The sequence below is a fragment of the Barbus barbus genome (genome assembly GCF_936440315.1).
Source record: "Barbus barbus genome assembly, chromosome: 42".
In the NCBI taxonomy this organism is placed as follows: Eukaryota; Metazoa; Chordata; class Actinopteri; order Cypriniformes; family Cyprinidae; genus Barbus; species Barbus barbus.
The window spans coordinates 2393466-2419264 of NC_136720.1; the positions used below are offsets into that span (position 1 = coordinate 2393466).

General features: G+C 44.1%; 1 protein-coding gene across 2 annotated transcripts in view; it reads right to left on the reverse strand.

Annotated features, from left to right (window-relative positions):
• Window positions 1-3445, reverse strand: part of LOC306861604 (protein NLRC3-like) — a 107592-nt gene extending 104147 nt beyond the window's left edge. For both annotated transcript variants that reach the window (XM_079403979.1, XM_079403980.1), the window contains exon 1: window positions 3375-3445. The gene's annotated coding sequence lies outside the window, so the exon portion shown is untranslated. The remainder of the gene's footprint in view (window positions 1-3374) is intronic.
• Window positions 3446-25799: the final 22354 nt, after the last annotated feature.

Genomic DNA, 25799 nt, shown 5'->3' on the forward strand with positions numbered 1-25799 from the left:
GTAGGCCGAAAATGAGCTTCCCCTTTTTGAAAGACCAGCAGTGGCCACTGCTACGTCACGTCAAAAACTGAATTTTAAAGAAGTACGTTTTTGTATTTAAAAATCTTTATAATAACTGGCTTTTAATGCAGAATCCTCTGCACACATTTTTTTTTGTGTGTGTTATAAATGTATCACTTGCTGGTAAACCACACATGCTATAAAGCACTGTGAGACCACAGACGTTTGCCATAGAACATATTAGAGTGTAGTGATTATCATAACATTAATACCATTTCTGTCTTATTAGAATGAAGAGTTGCAGGCCTATGTACCCGGCTAACAATTTTGAGTTCTAAGAATGTTTTAAAAACATTTTTTTGGTTATGGTTTTGGATATGGGAACGTTCTATATGTCCAGTTTTCTTAATGTTAGTGGAACGTATTTTTAAGGTCAGTATTGATGTTCCTGAAACGTCATTTCAACTTAATTTTTCCAGTGTCGAGTCATAGTTTTTAATCAATTGAGCAGAGGTGGGACTTTCAAATAGTTCAAGTTAATGAGATAATTAAGTGACTAATTAAATGATGCATTAGTGTAGTGTTGCTTTCGTCAATGAAAATTATGACTAAATATCGTCGTCAACAAAAATTTATCAAGTGACGAAAACGAGACGCAACGTAAATGCTGGTCATGTGACGATGACTATAACTAAATGTATAATGCAATATCGTTGACGAATAAAAACGAGACTAAATGTGGTTTACAAAATAAAAACTATGCTAAAATGTCTCTTCAAAACGAGACGAAACTAAATGTTATAACGTTATTTCGTCTCATTATTATTTTGCAGTATTTCTGTTTCCTGTGTCTCACTTGAGGGTCCCACTCGCGCCATTTTTTAGAAGACGACAACAAACAAAGTTAAGTCTGACACAGAGAAAGAGACCGATGGTCGGCCGGGGTTCGTCTTTGGGAGATGTGTGTAGGCTACTTCTAACATGTTTGGTTGGTAAAATAAATGTTGTAAATTCAAATCAGAGCGTCTTCCGTGTCTGGAATGGATGTATTCTTGAGTCTATAAGGTAACAATATGAGAGTTTAACAGAATTACCAGCCAGAGTCCGTCCCGAGCCGTCTTTTTCCTCTTCTCCCAAATCAGGTTATACTGTTTCAGCTATTAAAGTAGTTCAGTTTTGTATGTAATGGCAAAGTGATTATATTTCGTTTCGTTTTTTTTAATTAATTTAATTTAGAAAAACGTTTGGAGCATTTTTTTGGTCGTTAAATAAGTTTTCTTCTTTCTTAAAGTAACGACCAAGCAGCCAGCGGCAGACCGGCAGGCTGATCATAGCCATGTTTGATCAATTTATCCTTCTTAAATCATCACGACTTGCCTAAAATAAAATCAATATATATACTAAAACAGTTTGAGCACTTAACAATGTTTAAACATTAAACCTAGATAAATGTGCGCTGCATCCAGTAGTTTGTGTGGAGAGTGGAAGCTCATTTTTTTCAATGGAAACAATTTACGCCGTAATTTTTGCTCATAAAAGTAAGACTAATACATCATTCGGAACTGTAAAGGGTCTACTTTTATTTGTGTGCACTCACAATATCAATTAACAAAACTTTTTATAAAATATATAAAATAATTTTATAAAATAAATAAAAAAAAAAGACACGCAGTCTCGTCTTGAACAGGACCGCTTCACAAAAATTAACCGAAAGTCAGTGAAATCATGCCTCACAGACATGATAAATATATCTACAGAAAGCTTTAAATTACTACTTAACGAAATAAATAAAAACGAAAACTGTTTCATTATAATCATAATCCGTGAAGATGCACTTCTCTCTAAAGGTGCGTCTAATGAGGAGATGGCGAATCAGGATCATCATCTTCATCTTTTCACTGACACAGAAAACACAAGTTTTTTAGTAAATAATTCAAATATATCCTTACTACCCCCCCCCCCCCCCCCACATTCGTGGTAATTAATTTTGCTGGGGCTTTGCAGCAAGCTTCAGCCTATTGGTGTATTTAAACGCAGAACTCTTCATCTGCACTGACAGCACTCTGCTGCTGCTAAACACCATCGAGTCGCTCTTCACAGACGCGGCACGGTCTCATGTCGTTTCCACCAGCGCGGAAATTTTTTTCATCACTAATTGATGGATGTCTAAAATATACAAATAAGGAGAGGCCTAAAACAGGCCCGAGGCCCGGTCCCGGTCTGAACTATGACGTGAAAATTGGCCCAAAGCCCGGCCCTAGAGGTGTAAAAAAGTCGGGGCTCTAGCGTTCCTCTCAGTAGAAATCACGTTTCCCCCTCGGGGCCTCCCCCCATCGTCGGGCCCTCAGAATCGTCCTAACCCCCCCCCCCCTTACGACGCCCCTGCTACTAGGTACTTATACTATATTGACTGGGTTTAATAGAATTGCAGTACTAAAAGGAGATTCAAATACAATTTTCACTGACTAAAACTAGACTAAAATGTCATCAGTTCTTAATCTGCTACTTCAAGGTTTGATTCAGCAACGTACAAATATTTGTTGTGAAACAACACTGCTATTGCTTAGGAACAAATTACTTTGAATCAGTAAAAGGGTCAAGAGCCCAACTAAAGCAAACACTGATCTCCATGATGGACACCAACACCAACATCTAATCCTCTGTGATTCTCAATAACAGCAGGTGTTCATCACTAATGCACAATCATCATTTAATTACTCACTTAATTATCTCATTAACTTGAACTCTTTAACTCTTTGAAAGTCCCACCTCTGCTCAATTGATTAAAAACTAGGACTCGGCACTGGACTCGGATACAACACCGCCTACAATGCTGAGTAATTAATGAAAATTAAGTTCAAAGAACGTTTCAGGAACATCAATACTGACCTTAAAAAAAACATTCCACTAACATTAAGAAAACTGGACATATAGAATGTTCCCATACCCAAAACCATAACCAAATAAAAGTTTTTAAAACGTTCTTAGAACTCAAAATTCTGAGCTGGGAAGAGACAGAGTGAGAGAGAAAGACAAACTGGCCAATATTTAATATCGGAAAATGTTCAGTTCTGCACGCTTATGCAAACATGTTATTGTTATAGTCTTTTAATTTATGTTTTCCCTCCTAAAATATTGTTAAGACTCTACTTTTATTGAAATGATCCATCACATAATTAGATGATGAAAAGCACACACAGGAGCTCAATACCATGGTAAAATCTAAGGGTTTCTGTGGTATTTGTGCGGTTAATGCTGTTCCGTTATATTTACTTTCACTTTCATAAGCGTCAGTTTCTGTTCTTTTCGGTGAACAACAGCAGAGTTACGATCTTATAAATACCCAGAAAATCATACCTGATCACTGAACTTACCGTCAAATATGATCCTTCATGAAGGTTTTTAACTTCCGGGGTCTTCTCGGTTCTACCGGATGTCTGAACTCTCTGAGCTTCCTGTGGCTTTGGGAATGTCGCTCTGCAGGACCTTTAATGTGCTCTCCATTCAGTGCCTGATTAGAAGACACACTAACTCACTGTACATGTGTCTTAACCATGTAAATATAATGATTTTAAATGATATAATAGTAAATAAATGAAGCTAGAGCTTGAAGAACGATCCTCACTGAACCACATTCAAATCTCAGCACGTTCTTCACTCAAAACAATGTGAACAATGAGTATAACTAAGCTCCAGCAAGCCAGCAGCTCAATCATCAGATACAATATTTAGCAGTTTCTCACATTTTAATTCTTGTAATTAAGTATATTTCCCCATTTATAATCACTTGTCTTGATACTAGTAATCTATATCATATCATATTTTATTGAAAACATATTAATAGTAGGACTGTAAATAGTTTAAAAATAATATAAATGTTCTAAATGAGTTGTTTCTTAGTGTATAATATAGATTTATGCTGTAAAATATTAAATTAAATGTCTAATACTTATATGGGAGAGTGGGGTAAGATTAGCCATTTTTTATTGTACACTGTCCCTATCAAATAAACTACAAATAACAGTATATATGATAAACTAAACCACTAATACCACATTAAAACCAGTTTATAATTCAGAGATGTAGTACTACTGTTATACTGCAATAAAACTGCTGTAGCACTGCGATATATAATACAACTGGGGGCTGGGACACCGGCAAAGGATATAAGTATCGCTTTTTATTTTTTTCATTTATATGTTTACTATTGAAATGTTGTTGTATGCATTTGTCAGTTTTATTTAATTTCTGTATTTTCTTAAATGTGTGTATATAGTATTTACAGAGTTTTAACTTTTCGTTTTTCTTATTTGTAAGTCGCTTTGGATAAAAGCGTCTGCTAAATGACTAAAAAGTAAAGTAAAGTAAAAGTAACTGAAGTACAATTCAATACTACCGAAGTGCAATACTAATAAAATGCTGTACAGTAACACTGAAATGCAACCAGAATATTCAGAATAACATATTTTATTTGCAGACATCTGCAATATAATGAATTAAGGTACAAAACAACAGTGAATGTCTCAAACAGCAATGCAACAATAAATGATTTTACTTTTCTTTAAACTTAAATGAACAGGCTGAGAGTTACACTAAATGTATTTAGTGTTTATTTACAAATCATGGAATCATGCACATTTCTTCCCTCGTTATTCAGTAGGGGTGTTCGGTTCCGGTTTTTTTGGAGTCGACTCCGACTCCCGACTCCTAATTTTGGAGTCGGTGGAATCGACTCCTCGACTCCATTTACTTTGAATTAAAATAGGGTCAGGATTCAGAAGGTGCGTCTCAATATGCTTCCTCGTTTCCTCATATAACTAGCGTTACAGCGTTTACCTCATCCATCTCATCTTGACTGGCAGTGGTGCTTGGCCGTTGAAGACTTGCGAGTTCTGTTCGATGAAACGCTTTCAAGTGTTTCCACATGCACGACGTTGAACTGTTGAATTTTAAACAACGTTTACAAATATCACAACGAACTTTAGTTTTGTCTTCGGTCTGGTTGAAATATTTCCACACGGTTGAGGTCAGGGTTGCCATTATAAGTTAACGTTACTGGATTCAAAAACAGTCATCACTCAACAGTATCACTCAATCAACCACCACTTGCCAATTATGGGCATGTCCCACTCTCATCCTGAGGATTGGTACATGATTGGTTCGTAAAACCTACTGCAGTGTTTTGTGCCAATCACAACCAATTGACTGTATTGAACCACATCATGATTGATTGAGCCGCAAAACAGACCCAACAGAAAAAAACTATCTATACATTATTGTTCTTTGTTTTCCTGGCATTACTTATTTTTTCCTCTCATTTCTTTATCTTTTTGTTTTAATTTCTGTATCTTTACATTCATTATAATCTTTTCGTTATAATGAACTGTTGCTGTGTTGAACTTGAAAAAAACACTCGACACTGGGAGTCGATTCCTGACCTGGAGTCGATTCCGACACTAGGGCTAGTGAGAGTCGAGGAATCGACTCTTTTGGAGTCGACTCCCCATCTCTATTATTCAGGCAGGTTTAATTCTTTGAAGAGTTTATCCTCATCGTTCTGCTTGGTTCTTATGACTGTCTTTATCTCAGATGTGGAAACACTATTTTGGATGTAGTCTGGAAAAAAAAAAAAATCAGAAATTCTCAAGTTTCAGTTACTCTTTTCATTACAGGCATATTTAGTATGCTTAAAATAAATCCCGAATTGTGATGTCACCACGTGTTTGTGAAAAGTATTCATACTACTCCTAGTTCATTTCTTATGCCATATTGGTCAGCATTAACAATGTCTTTGAACACTCCAGGTAAAAGAAGTTAAAGGGTTGGTTCACCCAGAAATGAAAATTCTGTCATCAATTACTCACCCTCGTGTCGTTCCAAACCCGCAAGTCTTTTGTTCATCTTCAGAACACAAATTAAGATCTTTATAATGAAATCTTAGAGCTTTCTTTTTCTCCATTGATAGTCCGTGCAACTACCCCTTACACAATAACATGCATTTCTGGGAAAAAGCATAGACACAATCATGTTTAAATACTGTACAGAGTCCTCCACAATTATATGCCCTCTTTATCATTTTGGTTTTTCGTTCAAAATTCTAACCTTACATTAAAAATAATAATAACAATAATAATAATAGAAAAAAACGTCTCGGTTACTGATGTAACCCTCGTTCCCTGAAGGAGGGAACGGGAGACGTAACGTCGACGTGACGACGTAATTGGGATCACTTCAGAGAGCCCTATCCACTTCGAGTATCTACAGAACAAGCCAATGAACGTTGGCGTGCGTGAACGCGTCACGCGCCCCCGCCCCGCCGCGCGGGTATAAACCGGAAGCGGGCGCACGCACACATTGTTTTTCGCTGAGGAGCCGAGATAGTGACGGCCATGCAGCGATGGTCAGCAACAGTGGCGACGGGACGTTACGTCTCCCGTTCCCTCCTTCAGGGAACGAGGGTTACATCAGTAACCGAGACGTTCCCTTTCAGTCGCTCACGTTCGACGTAACGTCGACGTGACGACGTAATTGGGATCCCATGGAAAACGCCACGGTTGCTGCCACATCCAGCGCCCTACGCAAGACTCTCAGCCCCCCAACTGCTGGGGCGGAAGACCTGCGTAGAGGGAGCTCAACTGCTGTTCCATTACCCCCCACACAGTGAACTCTTAATAACACTGGGAAAGCGTACCCTTCCAGGGAAAAGGACGCTGCGGAGCCACATCCTGCCCGAAGGGAGGTAACATGTGGAGAATACACATATGGACTGGCCGAGGGGGCAGTGCAACATATGGAATGTCACTGGGGTGGCTCCACCCGAAGGGGGGGGGAGACACACCGGACAGTGACGGCAGAGCAGACTCTGCCAAGGGAAGACACGGGCTCACCGCAGGGAGCTGGTCATGGAGGAATACACATATGGGATCGCCGCAGGGAACGCACATATGGAACCCGGCCTAGCCCAAGTTACACAAGCATACGAGCACTAGGCCTGGCGCCGGACGTTCCGCAACGTCCGACTGCCGAAGGGGTGCGGAGGAACTCACAGGGTTCGCCAAGTGGGGAACTCGACTGGAGTAAAAAAGCGCACATATCCATTCCTAGGAAGGGAGTGGCGCAGCAAGCCGACACTAAGCGGGAGCTTCGGTGTTACCGTCTAGAAGAAGCGAGCACACAGGAAGAAACCGGCTCAACACGTAAGCTATAAAACTTAGCGAACGTGTTAGGTGTCGTCCAGCCCGCAGCTCTACAGATGTCTGTCAGAGAGGCGCCGTGTGCCAGCGCCCAGGAAGAAGCGACACCCCTAGTGGAGTGGGCTTTCAACCCAGGTGGGCAGGGCACGCCTTGGACTCCGTAAGCCAAGGCGATGGCATCCACTATCCAGTGGGCCATCCTCTGCTTGGAGACAGCCTTCCCTTTCTGCTGGCCTCCGTAACAGACGAAGAGCTGATCTGAGGTCCTGAGGCTTTGCGTTCTGTCCACGTACAGACGCAGAGCGCGAATGGGACAGAGAAAAGCCAGGGCTGGATCTGCCTCCTCCGAAGGCAGCGCTTGCAGGTTCACTACCTGGTCCCGGAAGGGAGTGGTAGGAACCTTGGGCACGTATCCGGGCCGGGGTCTCAGGATGACGTGAGAGTTACCCGGGCCGAATTCTAGGCACGACTCGTCGACCGAAAATGCATGCAGGTCCCCTACCCTCTTGATAGAGGCCAATGCAACCAGGAGTACTGTCTTACAGGACAGAATTTTTAACTCAGCTGACTGCAGAGGCTCAAAGGGTGGTCTCTGAAGTGCCGAAAGGACCAGAGACAAATCCCAAGAGGGTATAGAGAGTGGGCGAGGAGGATTCAGTCTCCTCGCTCCCCTCAGGAACCTGACGATCAGGTCGTGCTTCCCAAGAGACTTACCTTTAACTGCATCGTGATGTGCAGCAATGGAGGCCACATACACTTTAAGGGTGGAGGGAGACAGCCTTCGCTCCAGCCCCTCTTGCAGGAAGGAAAGCACGGCTCTGATGGAGCAAGATCGGGGGTTCTCCTTGTGAGAGGAGCACCAGTCAACGAACAGGTTCCACTTCAACGCATAGAGGCGCCTCGTAGAGGGGGCTCTAGCGGAAGTGATGGTGTCAACTACCGCAGGGGGTAGGTCATCTAGAACCTCCGCGTCCCGTCCAGGGACCAGACATGGAGTTTCCAGAGGTCTGGGCGCGGGTGCCACAGGGTGCCCCGTCTCTGAGAGAGTAGGTCTTCTCTCAGAGGAATGGGCCAGGGAGGGGCTGTCGCGAGGAGCACTAGTTCCGGGAACCAGGTCCGGTTGGGCCAATACGGCGCAACTAGCAAGACCTGCTCCTCGTCCTCCCTGACTTTGCACAAGGCCTGTGCAAGAAGGCTCACTGGGGGGAACGCATACTTGCGTAGGCCCCGGGGCCAGCTGTGTGCCAGAGCATCCGTGCCGAGGGTCCCCTCGGTCAGAGAATAGAACAACTGGGAATGAGACGTGTCCGGGGTGGCAAACAGATCTACCTGTGCGGTCCCGAAGCGCCTGAACATCAGCTGGACCACCTGGGGATGGAGTCGCCATTCTCCCGGTAGCACCTGCTGCCGTGAGAGCTCGTCGGCTGCACGGTTGAGCAGGCCCGGAATAAAAACGGCACGAAGCGACCTCAGATGCTTCTGACTCCAGAGGAGGAGATGGCGGGCGAGTTGTGACATGCGGCGGGAGCGTAGACCACCTTGGCGGTTGATGTACGCAACGGTCGCAGTGCTGTCCGAACGGACTAGTACGTGCTTGCCTAGTAGCAGCGGTTTGAAGCGGCTCAGCGCAAGACGTACTGCTAACAACTCGAGGCAGTTGATGTGCCAATGCAGTTGAGGTCCCGTCCACAGACCTGAAGCTGCATGCCCGTCGAACGTGGCCCCCCAGCCGGTGGCAGAGGCATCCGTGGAGACCACAGAGTGCCTGGACACTTGTTCCAGGGGAACCCCTACCCGCAGGAATGAAGGGTCCGACCACAAGCTGAGAGTTTGGCGACAGTGCGGAGTCACTTGAACCCGGCACGAGCCACTCTGCCACGCCCATCTCGGGACTCGATCGTGGAGCCAGTGTTGGAGCGGCCTCATATGAAGCAATCCGAGCGGCGTAACCGCGGCTACAGATGCCATATGCCCCAGGAGCCTCTGAAAGAGTTTCAGTGGTGCCGCTGTTCTGCGTCTGAGCGTGCTCACACAGCTCAACACTGACTGGACACGGGCCTCGGTGAGGCGCGCTGTCATGTTGACCGAGTCCAACTCCATACCGAGAAAAGAGATCCTCTGCCCGGGGGTGAGTTTGCTCTTTTCCCAGTTGACCCGAAGCCCTAGGTGGCTGAGGTGGCTGAGCACCATGTCCCTGTGTTCGCACAACTGCTCTCTCGACTGGGCTAGAATAAGCCAGTCGTCGAGGTAGTTGAGAACGCGAACACCCCGCTCGCACAAGGGAGCAATGGCCGCCTCCGCGACTTTCGTGAAGACGCGGGGCGACAGGGCAAGCCCGAAGGGTAAGACCTTGTACTGATATGCCCGTCCCTCGAACGCAAAACGAAGAAACGGTCTGTGTCGAGGGAGAATCGAGACATGAAAGTACGCGTCCTTCAGGTCGATCGCTGCAAACCAATCCTGGGGACGGATGCATTTGAAAATGCGTTTCTGCGTAAGCATCTTGAACGGTAGCCTGTGCAGGGACCGGTTCAGGACGCGCAGGTCCAGGATTGGCCGTAACCCACCACCTTTCTTGGGTACAATGAAGTACGGGCTGTAGAAGCCGGTCTTCATATCGGCTGGAGGGACCGGCTCGATCGCGTCCTTCGCCAGTAGGACTGCGATCTCTGCCCTGAGCACAGGGGCACTGTCTGCCAGAACACGGGTGAACAGAATGCCCCTGAAAGCAGGGGGGCGCCGGGCGAACTGAATCGCATAGCCGAGTCTGATGGTACGGATGAGCCAGCGAGACGGGCTGGGAAGCGCTACCCACGCTCCCAGGGACCGAGCAAGCGGGACCAAGGGCACCACAGACGTACCCGGGGTGGGGCAGCGCGGCGGAATGCAGGGACCCGACTCGGACGGCACAGCGGCCCGAAGTGGGGTCTGAGTGTGTGGTGCAGCACATACCTGTTTCCGTCGAAGGGCAGAGAGAGTGTGCGGAGGCGTCAGTGCGTCCAGGACACGGCCACTGCTGCCCGCTGGCGATGAAAGAGGGGCTCGGGAGTGACAAGGCATGGTGGCGTCGTCGACTGCCAAGCGCGCCCTCTTGGGGCCCAGAGGTTTCAGAAATTGCTCTTTCTTTGAGAATGTGTGAACAAAAGGAAAAGGAAACAAAAGATTCTCCACCCGGCCCTCCACCGGGGGAAGGAGTGGCGCCTTCGCCATCTCCTGAAGAGCAACTTGATCCACCTCTGGGCCGCCCGTCTCAGGGACGTTTGCACCGTCGCTTGCCCCCTGGTTTGGCAGCGGCCTGGACGGGCGGGGTCGGCTTCCTACGGCTTGCTCCGCGCTGAGGCCTGGATGGTTGCTGCTGCTGGGGCTTAGCGGGAGCGGAGGACGCCGCAGAAGGCCGACCTCGGCGACGAGTAGACGGAGGATCTGCGGCCGGCGGACGGGAGGAAGCAGCAGCGGTCCGCCGGGGCAGGATGTGCCGGATGGCCTCCGTCTGCTTCTGTGCGGCCGAGAACTGTTGGGCAAAGCTCTCGACCGCGTCGCCGAACAACCCAACCTGGGAAAGAGGGGCATCCAGGAACCGATATTTATCGGCGTCCCTCATATCCGCCAGGTTGAGCCAAAGGTGGCGCTCCTGGACCACCAAGGTGGACATCGCCTGACCGACTGAACGTGCAGTTTCCTTCGTCGCCCGGAGGGCGAGGTCGGTTGCCACACGGAGCTCCCGAAGGAGCTCTGGGTCAGAACCACCCTCGTTCATGTCCATGAGCGCCTGGGCCTGGTGGACCTGCAAGAGCGCCATGGCATGGAGGGCGGAAGCAGCCTGTCCACAGGCCTTGTAAGCCCTCGCCGTTAGACCGGACGAGAACCTACAGGCCCTGGACGGGAGGCGCGGATTACCCCGCCAAGAGGAAGCGGACGCCGGACACAGTTGCATCGCGACGGCCCGCTCCACTGGAGGGATATCCACATACCCCTCAGCTGCCCCGCCGTCGAGGGTGGCGAGGGGGGAGGAGCCACTAGGACGGCTTCGGGCACTATACGGTGCCTTCCACGTCCTAGAGAGCTCCTTATGCACCTCCGGAAAGAAAGGTACCGGGGCGGCGCACTGAGAACCAGCACGGCCCGCCCCGAGAAACCAATCGTCCAACCGAGAAGGTTCGGGACGTGGTGGAGGGTTCCACACAAGCCCAACCTTCTCGGCGGCCCGGGAAAGCATAGCTGCCCATTCTGGATCCGGCTCGGACGCCACACGCCCCGAGGGGGGTAACGCAGCCGAGTCATCATCTCCAGAGGACTGAAGCTCCCCCTCCGATGCTGCGATCGACATCTGGTCGTCAGGAGGAGCCCCAAAGGAAACGGCCGGTCGTTCCGGAGAAGGACCAAGACGCTCGCTAAGGGACTCCAATGGCGGCAGCGCTTGTGAGGCATGAGGGGCCCGCGGAGGTTGACTCGACGGGGAAGCCCTCACGGTAATCCTCAGATCACCCTGGTCATGCACCGAAGTAGGTCTATACTGCGGGGCAGAATAAACACTAGATCGGGGCATAGGCGAGGGGACTGCACCTCCCTTGAGGTAAGCGAGTCTCGATCTAAGCGCTGAGATAGTCATATTCCCGCAATGGGAACACGAACTATCCACAAAAGCCGCCTCAGCGTGTTGAATGCCCAAACACGAGAGGCAACTCCTGTGGCCATCTGCTGGCGCCAGGGAACGACTGCATCCAGAAACGCACAAGCGGAATGACATCTTGAAAAAGACGCAGGGTCACGCTTGTGTTGCTCTTTTAGTGAAAACAAAAAAATAGTAAATAACTCTCTAGTGCTGAGGCACCCAGGGGTAGCCGCGGTGTGAACACACGGGGAAACGCCCACCGGACCGACACACACACACACAGCACGATAGTGCTGTGAAAACAGCAGTTGTGAGCTGCAATGCTCGCGGCCACCGCTGATCGCGCCGTCACACCAACACCAAGGAGAGTCCTCTTCTTTAGGCAGTCTTCTGTAGAGTGAAGCAAAGCTCGGCTCCGAAGCGAAAGACAATGTGTGCGTGCGCCCGCTTCCGGTTTATACCCGCGCGGCGGGGCGGGGGCGCGTGACGCGTTCACACACGCCAACGTTCATTGGCTTGTTCTGTAGATACTCGAAGTGGATAGGGCTCTCTGAAGTGATCCCAATTACGTCGTCACGTCGACGTTACGTCGAACGTGAGCGACTGAAAGGGAACATAATTTATAAATATACAAGTTATAATTTAAATATATTATTAGAATGCAGTATATAGCATATATCGCATATACTGACCTCTTCTACGTAATTGCGTATTACGTGACGTCACGAACGCGCATCACAGAACAGAGCAAGGCGAGCATTTGTGCTTATAAAACTTAAACTTTTTTATTTATTTTTGAAATGACCGATCGTTTCGCTAGATAAGACCCTTATTCATCGTCTGGTATCGTTTAAAGCCCTTTGAAGCTGCACTGAAACTGTCATTTGGACCTTGAACCGTTTGGGTCCCATTGAAGTCCATTATATGGAGAAATGTTTTCATCAAAAACCTTAATTTCTTTTCGACTGAAGAAAGAAAGACATGGACATCTTGGATGACATGGGGGTGAGTAAATTATCAGCAAACGTTTTTTTAAAAGTGAACTAATCCTTTAATCTATGCAGGTGAAATATTCCATAGGCGAATAGTTTTTGTACAAAAATAGTTTTGTACGAATATTTTATAGGGATTCTACATTACAAAAAAAAAACACTTGCCAAGTCTACTGTAACCACGACACTTGCTACATGTTGCACAATACAGCATAACTGCAGTATAGGGCCTGTATAAGAAGACTTTATTGGCAATGAAAAGAACCTCATTGCCATTAAAGTTAAATGACTGAGTCTAATCATATGAGCTTTATTTTTTTTTAAATGCTTATAAAAATAAATACAATTAAATAAATTTAATCAGACAGACTTAGAAGTTTTTGCATCTGAAATCTTCTCCTGCATTTCAGCGTATCACTGAACTGCAGTTATATTGTATCTGTACTTCATTATACTGCAAATCTACACTTCATTGTACTGCAGTTTTTCTTCAATTTACTGCAGTTATTTTTTGTAAGGGTCACTCTCTTTGATGTCCTACACTGATCGTTCTGCTCAGCGCCGCTTCAAGTCGAACACACCTAATGAGTGCTTCTCAAACACAAGACTGCATCCTTCCTAGTTCAGTCCTTCTGAGGCTTGTAGACTAGTGTCCTTCTCAGCATTAAATGCTGTCTAGTAAGTGAGTGTGGCTATGTCACGTCAAAAACTGAATTTTGAAGTACGTTTTTGTATTAAAACTCTTTATAATAACTGGCTTTTAATGTAATACAGTGACTGACAATCAATTAATTTATACCAAAACAAAAAACTTTTTCTCCCTTCATTCGGCCTGTTCTTAAGGATGGATCAAGTGTATCCTTCCTCGCGTCCTTCAAGTACCCAGAATCCTCTGCACGCATTTCGGAAACATGCCGGGAAGTGAGTCGGCATCGAGCACGTCTGAGTTTGTAATGAAATGTAAGACAAAAATGTTTTCAGAGATGAAAGGACTTGTTTTCTTATGTTGTGTTGTAAATGTATCACTTGCTGGTAAACCACACATGCTATAAAGCACTGTGAGACCACAGACGTTTGCCATAGAACATATTAGAGTGTAGTAATTACCATAACATAAATACCATTTCTGTCTTATTAGAATGAAGAGTTTCTGTTTAATGAATCTGAGCGTGATCTATCAAGGAACAGTTGTATGTAATTAATGTTACCAAGGTAGGATTCATAAATAGTATATGACATGTATTGGTGATTGTTAATGTTAGTTAATCCATTAAGTAATGCTAGCTAAATGTTACATTTTCAGCTAATTTAAGCAGGACTGATATTATTAACAGTAGGGGTTGCTCTGTGTACATTCATTCATTTATCTGTAGTCATGCAGTGTAGTGACAGTTCAACAAGCAGTGTGTTATTGACAGGGACCAAAGAACAGCGACCTTCATACGTCTCCGAGCCGGAAAGGACAGTCTCTTCACAGGGGGGAGGTTTTAGGTGCACAATGGGACAGACATTTTGATATTTTTTTATCTTAGAGAAGATGCACTGTAAAAAAAAAAAATCTGTTAAATTTACGGTAAAATACCGGCAGCTGTGGTTGCCAGAATCTTACCGTGAAAAATACGGTAGCAACATTTTAGGATTTACAGAACTGTTTAAATTTACAGTGAAAACCCGTATTTCATTAACTGATACAATGTTAATATACAAACTTTTCAGTTAACTCCTTTTATTTGCAGAAACCGACTGCACTTAAATTGTCCAACTGCCATTCGTAATATTTCTAATGTTTAAGTAAATTGAGCATAAGGGTATTGAGAGCTATTTTGATTAAGTACATGTAGAAAAACCTACTGATTTATGCAAAGTCATTAAAAGCATCAGTTAAACTCAAATCGCTGGCAGATAACAGCAGCACGCATACATGTGTGATTTAAATTAGCAAAGAGATTCTCACTGCATCAGAAACGACATAGTTACTTCCTTTAAATAAAGCAACATGCAACATAACATCAGTGTTTCTCTGTCCGTCCTTGACTTAAACACAGGCTGTACTCTCCAGCACAATGGTGACCCACAAAACACAACAGGAAGTTGACTGTTAGGCTTTACAGTATTTTGCTGTTTTTTTTTTTTCTTGATTTTACAGTGAAATACCGGCTGCTGTGGTTGCCAGTAATCTACTGTTTTTTTTTTATTTACGAAACTTCAAGACAGGTGTGTTGAGGCAAGTTGGAGCTAAACTCTGCAGGACCCCGCCGGCCCTCCAGAACCGAGTTTGGGGACCCAAACTGAAACATCACAACATGCCATGTCATGCCAACATACCGATGACGGGAAACCAACTGCAGCGACCTGGCCCTGGTTTGTGCTAATGGATGAGGTATTAGGGAAATCTGCTTCAGTCCTAATTTCCTCCATCCAAGAAGAGAAGGCAGGACCAAGCTCAGCTGTGAAACATTTGTTTCTTCAGCCTTTAAAATATACATCTTACTTTATTACATAAACACATTAATTCAAAATGAAATAAACAGATTAAAACCATGTAGATTCACATTTATTTATATAGTGCTTTTCAAAATACATATTGTTTCAAAGCCACTTTACAGAAAACACACATCCTCACAATTTAGAATGATCTGTTATCAGAGGTGGCTGTGTGAAAATGATGCACATTTCAGAAATGTACAGTTTATGATAATAGAAATCATGCAGCAATTATTACAAATACACTTTAATATTAACTGAACAGAGTCACAGGTCACTTTCACTCCATAAAAAAGTCTCTGTATCAGGATTCAGGGCTGGAGACAGAGGCAAAAAAAGTGAGTTAACAAATGCTAAGCAGTTAATCAATATAGCAATTTTATGATTTGCACACATCAATGAAGCAACACGCAAAAAAGTACTGTAAAAGTTTTTCTGGAAAAAGTAGTCATGATCGACTGGTGGTTCAAGGAGTGTTGAAATTTCGGCTGCCAGATTTCATGCCATGCAGCTCCGCTCTGGCTATCAGCATTTTCTTGGAGAGGCTGATCATTGTTCTGTGGAACGTCTCCATCCGTCTCTTCCAGGAGGTCACCTACTCCAATGCATATGTTGTGCAACATTGCACATGCTGCTAAAATGAGAAAAGAATGAGTAGCAATATTGTAAATCAGGTGTAGCAAGTCAGCCCTAGGCCCACATGCACGTGCATACTCTGTATAACGTACGCCAGTGGTGTGAATGGAAAAAAGAGACTGTTTTTATAGTTTCATACATTATAACAATATTAACTGTCTCAGCTATGTAATACAGCATCATTTGATGTGTAATACAGCATGATTAATCACCTTGGGGACAAAATGTGTATGTACTTCAAGTGTTTCTAAAAAGATGCACCTGAAGCATGTTTTCATAATTCCAAAGGCACGCTCTATGATTGAGTGATGCTGATTAAACCTTTCCTCTGCCATGCCTCTTACTGGCCTCTTATATGGTATGATAAGTGCCAGGGGTTGTTCAAGACATGGATATCCACCATCAGCTAGGATGAAATACAATGTTCAGGATAGTCCATCTGTCATCAGCAATGCATGGATATGTATTGTACATTTATTCACGCTGATTTGAACAGAAACAGTATATCCATGCGTTACTGATGACAGAGAATAGCGTACGCACTTTGTGTCCATCGGATGCTCTCCAAAACACAGGGAGACAGAGAAGAGACGAATTGTTGAATAAATGTTATTTTTATTTTCTTTGCGTATAAAAAGTATTCTAGTCGCTTCATAACAGTCAGATTGAACCACTGATGGCAGATGAACTATTGTTTCTCTAACGGAAAGCTGCATTTCTCGGCTGCCACGGCATCTCAATCGAAAGGATCCTTAGAAGCTGAATTTGAAGGATGCATGGGATGTATACTCTGCGACCTTCAATCACCCACAAACTTTGTACAATTTTTATTTGTTTTGTAAAAAGTATTACAAGCTGTGAAAAGAACCACAGACAGCTTACAATCTGTAATGTGCCTGACAATATCTTTTTTTTTTTCTACAAACAACTAATTTGCTCTCCAGGTTATGGATACCGAAGACAATAAGCAGGTAATGTAATTGCATGGCATTGTAATTTTGGTAACACTTTCTACGAAGCCCATATTTATAATACATTATAAGGGTATTTTTAAGACATAATAATGAATGCATAATGCATTAAAAATAGTATATGTTATATCATCTTATGAATATTCATAAGAACAGTTTTAATGTATTATAATATTTACTTATTTCTGGTTATAGCTTTTAGAGTATGATGATTTGTAATTTGCATCTGCTTAAGTTACAATGGATTATATTTTTCATAGTTAAAATGTATTATAAGTCACATATATTCCCACTTTCTTATGCTACTTTACTTAAATCCATCAATGACCACTTATAAGTATAGTAATAATAATAGTAATATTGTTTTTCTCTCTAACAGCCATAAGATCAGATATCAGATCAGATTGCTTTGAACTATTTTTATTTTAATATCAGTTTGATTATTTTGATGGTACCCTTTAGACAGCTGTAAGTAACTCTGCAACTACATGTCAACTAGCAGTCATTGGAGTATTAGTAGTGTGAGTTATGTTAACGGTAACCATGAGACGGGACACAGGGAACCTCATAGCAAACTTGACTTCCGGTCTGTTCAGCCTACACATATGTCCGGGTAACCACCGGCTTTAAACAATGATCTCTTAGGTGGGTGTGACACTCTTCCTGAATGGGTCACATAAGAATGTTCGTCAGTTTGTTCTGCAACAGACATGGGCTGCCTGTTACTCTCAAACTCAGTATCCGATGGCGGCACTTGTTCTGACTGAGGAATCGGCCGTAGATGAGCCCAATTTCTTCGAATCACTCCATCTTCTGTGCCAATCAGATAAGTTCTTGGGGCTGACGTCTGAGACACCACAGATCCCTGCATTTTCTCCAACGGCAACCACACATTTATTCCTGGCTGCAAAACTGAGAGGGGTCGGGCCCTGTGACGCCTGTTGTAGTACTGCTGCTGTTTTCTCCTTCCTATTGTTTCATAGCCCCGGAACTTTCTCATTGCTAGCCAGCATGGAGACAAGTTTTTCGAAAGCTGAGGTAACGTAGTGCGAAGTTGCCTTCCCATAAGCAGCTGTGCTGGTGAATATCAAAGCGCTTCAGTCTCAGACGAAATCTTAAGACAGGAGGAGGGAGTTGGTCCAATGCTTTAGTGCTCAGCAAAGAGACTAGAGGCTTGTGATCCGTTTCTAGGGTGAACTTTAACCCCAACAGATAAGAAGAAAGACGTTTGCAAGCCCACGTCGCAGCTAATGCTTCCTTCTCTATCTGTGCGTAGTGTTTTTCCGCTTCTGACAATACTCGGGAAATGTAGACCACCGGCTTCCATCGTCCATCCTCGGGTTGTTTTTGGGTCAGCACTCCTCCTAACCCAAATGATGAAGCGTCTGCTGACATTCTAGTCTCATATGTCGGGGAGTATTGGGCCAACACTGGAGTTGAACTGAGCTCTCTCTTCAGTTTCAGAAAGGCTTCTTGCTGGGGTGTGTTCCAACACCATTCATTCTTTTCTGACAACAGATCTTTCAATGGACACGAGAATGAAGCCAGGTGCGGCACAAATTTGCCCAGATAATTTGCCATGCCCATAACTCTCCTAACATCAGCGACACAGCTGGGCTCTGGCATTGCCATAATTGCTCTCACCTTGTTAGGATCAGGTGGAATTCCATCTGAAGTAACACTGTGTCCAACAAACATTATCTTGTCCAAGTTCAAGTTCAAGTTCAAGTTGAGCTTTATTGTCATTCCGCTACATGTGGGGACATATAGTGGAACGAAATGTCGTGTCTCGCAGGACCACGGTGCTACATAAATACAGACATACAACAATGAAGTAAAAAACACTATAAAATACAATTATACGAATGCTTCACATAAATATTACCCTATACAAACTAAAAAATCGAAGATAAAAAATACAAACTATACGAATGCTTCACAAATACTGTACATGCAAAGAGAGACATTTGAGTCAGCAGCTGGTTGGGGAACAGTGCAGGATGATTTGTAGTGCATGAGCATGTAAACATACATATATTGCTGAGTCTTTTGTGAGATTGTGCACACGCAGCAGTGTGTGTAAGTGTCCATAGTGTAAAGTGTAAGTGTCCATAGTGTAAAGTGTCCATAGTGCACATAGAGGAGAGTGTCCATAGTGTAAAGTGTCCATAGTGCACATAGAGGAGAGTGTGTTACTACAGGTGGTTTGTACAGGCCCACTCACCTGTCTGTAGCACACTTGAATTGCACAAAAAATAAAAATAAAATAAATAAAAAAAAAATTAAGTTCCATACAGTTTTTTCTTTGGTGTGGTAAGGTTTGGGGTGGGGGGTGGTCCATGTTCAGGAGGTAGGGGTTTGCATGGGGTTTCAGAGGGGGGTGGGGTGGTTTGAGTTCAGGGCTCTCACAGCCTGAGGGAAAAAGCTGTTGAGCAGTCTGGCGGAGCGGGCTCTGATGCTCCGGTACCGTCTTCCTGATGGTAGGAGCTGGAAGAGACTGTGGGAGGGATGGGTTGGGTCCTTCACGATGCTGTTGGTTTTGCTGGAGCATCGTGTAAGGAAGATGTCCAGGATGGAGGGGAGAGGGGCACCGATGATCTTTGCAGCTGTGTTCACTGTCCGCTGGAGGGTCTTGCTGTTGTGACCACTGTTGTGTCATCAGCAAACTTGATGATGTGGTTGGAGCTGAACTTGGCAGTGCAGTCGTGGGTCAGCAGTGTGAAGAGCAGTGGGCTAAGCACACAGCCTTGTGGGGCACCTGTGCTCAGTGTTGTAGTGCTCGAGGTGTTGTTGCCGACACGGACTGACTGAGGTCTTCCAGTTAGAAAGTCCAGGATCCAGTTACAAAGGGAATTGTTAAGGCCCAGCAGGTTTAGCTTATTTATGAGCTGTTGTGGGATTATTGTGTTGAATGCCGACCTGAAGTCAATGAACAGCATTCTAACATAGGAGTCTTTATTTTCTAGGTGGGTAAGAGCCAGGTGGAGGAAATTGCATCGTCCGTAGAGCGGTTTGGACGGTATGCAAACTGGAGCGGGTCGAGTGTGTTGGGGAGGCTGGTTTGATGTTATGCATGACTAGCCTCTCAAAGCACTTCATCATGATTGGAGTCAGTGCTATGGGATGGTAGTCATTGAGACAGGACACAGGTGATTTCTTTGGTACCGGTATGATTGTTGTGGATTTGAAACACGTGGGGACGACTGCCTGGCTCAGCGAGGTGTTGAAGATATCTGTTAGGACATCTGTCAGCTGTGCAGCACAGTCTCTCAGAACACGGCCAGGTATGTTGTCAGGACCCGCAGCCTTGCGTGGGTTAATCCTAGATAGGGTCTTCCTTACGTCGGCTGGAGACAGACAGAGCGCCCGGTCATTGGGAGGTGTGGGCAGTTTTTGTGCAGGTTGTCCTTGGCAAAGACACATTTCTCATTCAGGGTTAGTCCTTTCTCTTCAAGTCTACTCAGAACCTGATGCAATCTTTCATTATGTTGCTGTAGGTTTTCCCCATACACCACAATATCATCAGCATGACAGACTACTCCTGTGCAGCCCTCCAGCATCTGTGTCATATGGCGCTGGAAGTGTTCCGGGGCCGACGAAATTCCAAACGGTAGCCAGTTAAAAGCATACTGGCCAAAAGCGTACACACCGTGAACACACACTGCTCCGGGTGTGTGTTCACGGTGTGTGTGTGTTCACTGCTGTGTGTGTGCACGTTGGATGGGTTAAATGCAGAGCACGAATTCCGAGTATGGGTCACCATACTTGGCTGAATGTCACTTCACTTTAAAAAACTTTCACTTAAAAGAAAGTGGTCAGGAGTGAACTTTCTTTTGTCAAGGGAACAAAAGGTGTAAAGACATGATTTCAATGTTGACAGTGACAGTTGACAGTGGTATTGGATACAAACAATAATGACAAAACTAAGAATTTCAGTTTAAACTACTATGAAAATGCATTATATTTATATAATTTTAAACTATGATGAAATCCAGTTTACTTGCTGTTCTTGGCGTAAGCTCCTCCCACTTGCAGGTCTCTGGGCTGCAGCGATATCTACTTGAGTGAGGGGCTACTGTCTCATTCTCGCGGTTAATGCCAAGGAGGAGTCTAGCCTACAAGACTCTGAAGGACTGAACCAGGAAGGATGCAGCCTTCCGTTTGAGAAACACCCGGAGCATCTCGTGCGCTTCGGAGACGTGTTTGGGACACAGCCACAGAGACGGAGAGCGATGATAACCGGGAGCCGCCGCCGCTGGACAGCAACGGAGAGAGCAGCACACCGGTGAGGACTGAACACACGCCAGAAAAAACTCACATTTACAGACATGACGCTCACTGTAAAGCTCAGAATTAATAGCACTTTTCTGTTACCACAAAATTATAATCACTAAAGTTTTTAAAATAGTTATAGGTAAAAAAATTTGTAATCAAAGCCAAATAAATTTTTTATTTATTCAGATATGAAGTTAAGTTGTTCTTTATAAATAATGTTATTTCTCTGTTGTGACTGGAATCAGGTGTGTGTGTGTGTGTGTGTGAGCGCAGAGGGGAGGAGGGAGAGAGCAGAGCATGAGAGAAAGGAGCCAGTACAGTGTGTGTGTGTACCTGGTATTCCCTGTATTATGGGGATCAAATGTCCCTACAAGGATAGTAATACGAGTCATTTTCGACCTTGTGGGGACATTTCAATTAGCTTGTTACGGAATTTTTTTTTTTTACTTTATTTTTTTTTTTAAATCTAAAACTGGCAGTAGTTTTGTGTGAGGGGAAGATTTAGGGTTAGGGGATAGAAAATACAGTTTGTTTAATGTCCCCATAAACCATGCAAACCCAACATGTGTGTGCGTTTTTGTGATAAATGAGGACATAAATGTGTATAATGACACAGGTATGACAGGTATTACAAGGTGAAGGTGACTTTTCAGGACATTAACCCATGCCCCCATTTTTCAAAACCCTTATAAATCATACAGAGTGAGGTTTTTTGGGGGAAAGTAGAAATGCACAGTCTCCTGTGAGAGCTAAGTTTAGTTGTAGGGCAATAGCACACACAGTTTGTACAGTATAAAAACCATTACGCCTATGGGATGAACCCACTTTTCACAAAAACAAACGTGTGTGTGTGTGTAAGCGTGAAGAGTGTTTGAGAGTGAAAGTGTGAGACAGAATGAGTGTGTGATTGTATGTGACAGTAGATAAAGGTGTGTATTGGCGCTTTTCCACTGCATGGTACGGCACTGTTAAGTACGGCTCACTTTTGGGGGGTTTCCACTGGGAACAGTACCTGGTACCCGGTCCTTTTTTAGTACCACCTCGGCTGAGGTTCCAAGCGAGCCGTACCGTTACCAAAACGTGTAAACTCTGCTGATCACTGATTGGCCGAAGAACATCATTACTGCCTGCGTCATTGAATTTGCGGCACAAGACACAACAGACTCGCTAGATTTAAAAAATGTTGTAATGTTCAATCATTCTTCAAAACAAAAACCAGACCCGCTAGATTTAAATCAGCACAGGCAACGAAGGATCGAATGCAACTGTTTTGAATGAGCGCATCTTTCTTGGCTGTTTCGTTGTCTTGAGGAAGTACAGACGTTCCTCTCGTTGATAGCCGAGGAGTGGATCCAGCGAGAGCGTGATGGAGTCACGGCAGTAGAGGCGTGCAACTATAACGGCACGTGAAGAATCCCATCCACTCTAAAGCAGTACTAAACTGCAGTGGAAACACAACCCGAGCCTTTCTGAACTGTGGCGAGCCGAGTCGTACCACACAGTGGAAAAGCGCCATAAATGTGACAGAGTCTTTGGAAGAGGTTGTGCCTAAACATTATGGGCCCAAATGTCTGTCTGAGGACAGTAAAACCTGAAGCAGTTTGAAAGAAAAACCTGAACGGAGGGGTTTTCAATGAACTCTGAGCTGATTCTGAGGAAGTTTTTGTTGCTCAGAGGTTTGTTCTTTCACAGTTTAGGAGACTTAATGGATTTATGTTTAATCGAGATATTAACTTTGTCTAATATGCCTCTAATAATCCAAAAGACAAATAAAAATGTACAAATGAAAATTTACAAGACAATTGTTGACAATTGTTGAGTACAGTGCTACAAAATTAATGTAGATAGCTCAGATCCGATTGTCTGAACTTTAATAATTGAATCAAAAATGTTTGAAATCATATTGATAATTTCATTGCAGACTTCAAGTGTGTTTATGTGTGCAGTTATGATTGAGAGACCGCAGGTTTTTGCAAAGTCGAGTGACATTCTTGGGGCTGGTTTTTTTGTGTTTAGCAAAAAAAACTAAAGAGCGGAGATGCATTTAAAAAAAAATGTAAATGATTTGAACTGAAATGCATGTTTAGAGCAGCGTGTCATATGTGAGATGCTGTAGAAGAAGCGAGCGTACTGGTCAAAGCTGTCCATCGAGCACGTTTACTAGAAAAACAATGGAAAAATCACACTCTGATTTCACAAAAACTGGTACTATTTCCTTTGACTAAAGATTTTATAGTTAAAAAATAAAAATAGGAAATGATTATAGCTTTGTGATTTATGAGGACACAAATTTTTATAATGACACAGGTATGACAGGTATTACAAGGAGAAGGTGATTTATGAGTACATAACCCCATGTCCCCATACTTCAAATCGCTTATAAATCATACAGAGTGAGTTTTTTGTGTGTGTGTGTCTGAGAGAGAGAACGAGAGAGGAACAGAAGAGGGGAGGGTGTGTGTGTGCGTGAGAGGCAGAGAGGAGGGAAAATGGTGAGGAAATGTTTGTGTGTGTGTGTGTGTGTGTGAAGGTGACTTTTCAGGACATTGACCCATGTCCCCATTTTTCAAAACGCTTATAAATCATACAGAGTGAGGTTTTTTGGGGAAAGTAGAAATGCACAGTCTCCTGTGAGAGCTAAGTTTAGTTGTAGGGCAATAGCACATACAGTTTGTACAGTATAAAAACCATTACGCCTATGGGATGAACCCACTTTTCACAAAAACAAACGTGTGTGTGTGTGTGTGTGTGTGTGTCTGAGGTGTTTGTGTGTGGTTGAGTGAGGAGGGGAGGGTGAGTGTATGTGTGCTCATGAAGCAGAGAGGTGGATGTGTGTGTGTGTGTGTGTGTGTGTGTGTGTGTGTGTGTGTGTGTGTGTGTGTGTGTGACATATGAGGACATACATTTTTATAATTACACAGGTATGACAGGTATTACAAGGAGAAGGTGATTTATGAGTATATAACCCCATACCCCCATATTTCAAAACGCTTATAAATCATACAGAGTGAGTTTTTTGTGTGTGTGTGTGTCTTGAGAGAGAGAACGAGAGAGGAACAGAAGAGGGGAGGGTGTGTGTGTGCCTGAGAGGCAGAGAGGAGGAAAAATGGTGAGGAAATGTGTGTGTGTGTGTGTGTGTGTGTGAAGGTGACTTTTCAGGACATTGACCCATGTCCCCACTTTTCAAAACGCTTATAAATCATACAGAGTGAGTTTTTTTGGGGGAAAGTAGAAATGCACAGTCTCCTGTGAGAGCTAAGTTTAGGTGTAGGGTAGGTGTAGGGCAATAGCACATACAGTTTGTTCAGTATAAAAACCATTACGCCTAGGGCTGGGTATCGAGTTCGATACTTTTTAGGCACCGACCGAAAAACGTCTTGTCGTTCGGTACCAAATTTCTATACCTAAGGGGTTAATCTCATCACCGTCAGTGAGCCAATAATCCTGCAGCACTAGGTGTGTTTGACTAGAAGCGGCGCGGCGCTGATATCAGTGTTTGACATCCGCGAGAGCGTTTCGAAAGCGCACGGGGAGCAGTCTTCTCTCTATATCGCGCGGTTTGTTTATTATACACAGACTGAAGCTCGCGTGACGCTCATGGTGATTTCACTAAATGAGGACATAAACACATGAACAACATCTCCAGAACTGCTGTGAGAGTCAATTAATGAGTATTTTAGTTTGATTCGAGTAAAACTTGCGTCATATCCAGGGCCGGCTCTAGGTTATTTGGTGCCCAAGGCGAGAGTGCCCCCCCCCTTTGGAAAAAGCAACTCCACACTTATTCCTTAGTTATTCATTTTTTGTTTTAAATGTTCACACAACAACTCTTTAAAAGCAACAACCTGAAGGATACAGTAGAAAACAATAGAGAAGCATTAAGATCTCACCTCAAGGAAAAGAAGTTATAGTGTTTTTATTTTAGGTTTGGCAAAGTTAGAAAAGATTGTGGGCTATTTACAAAAAGAGATAATCTCAAACTCAAACACTTTCCAATGTCATTCAAAACTTAACTCGTCTGGACTTCCTAGCAGCAAAGGCATGTATGGTTTCATCAAATGAAATTTGTTTTGACACTTCCTGATTGATGCTTATTAATGCCAGTCCACTGAGACATTCCTGAGACATTATGGATCATAAATATGTTTTTATTAGCTTGAGTTTGGAGAAGCTTCTCTCAGCAGATGCCACAGTCACTGGAGTGGTGACGGCAATTCTCAGTGCTATCCATAGATTGGGATATGCTTCCTTAAGGTTTTTCTCCTCAAGAAACACCAGCAGTTCAAGCGTTGTCATTTTGGGTTTCGGCCAAGTTGGAAAATATTGCATCTCCACAATCAGTTCTTCCGCATCTAAGTCTGATTTATCTCCAAAGGTCAAGGTGTGAGTCAGTTCTTTAGCTTGCTTCACAAGCTCATCAGCTGGGAGATCAGGGAAGTTTGTGAGAACACTAAACTTGCTAGCAATGTCACCCATCATTTCTGTTCTCTCTCTTAGAGATGAAATGCACACATCAACAACTGCATTGAAAAAAGAAACTTCCATTCTCTTCAGTGCATCACTAAGCTGCTCATCGGGAGCCTCGTAGGAAAACAGCCAGAGAGAGAGAAGGGGGCGGAGTTTGGGAATGTTCCTT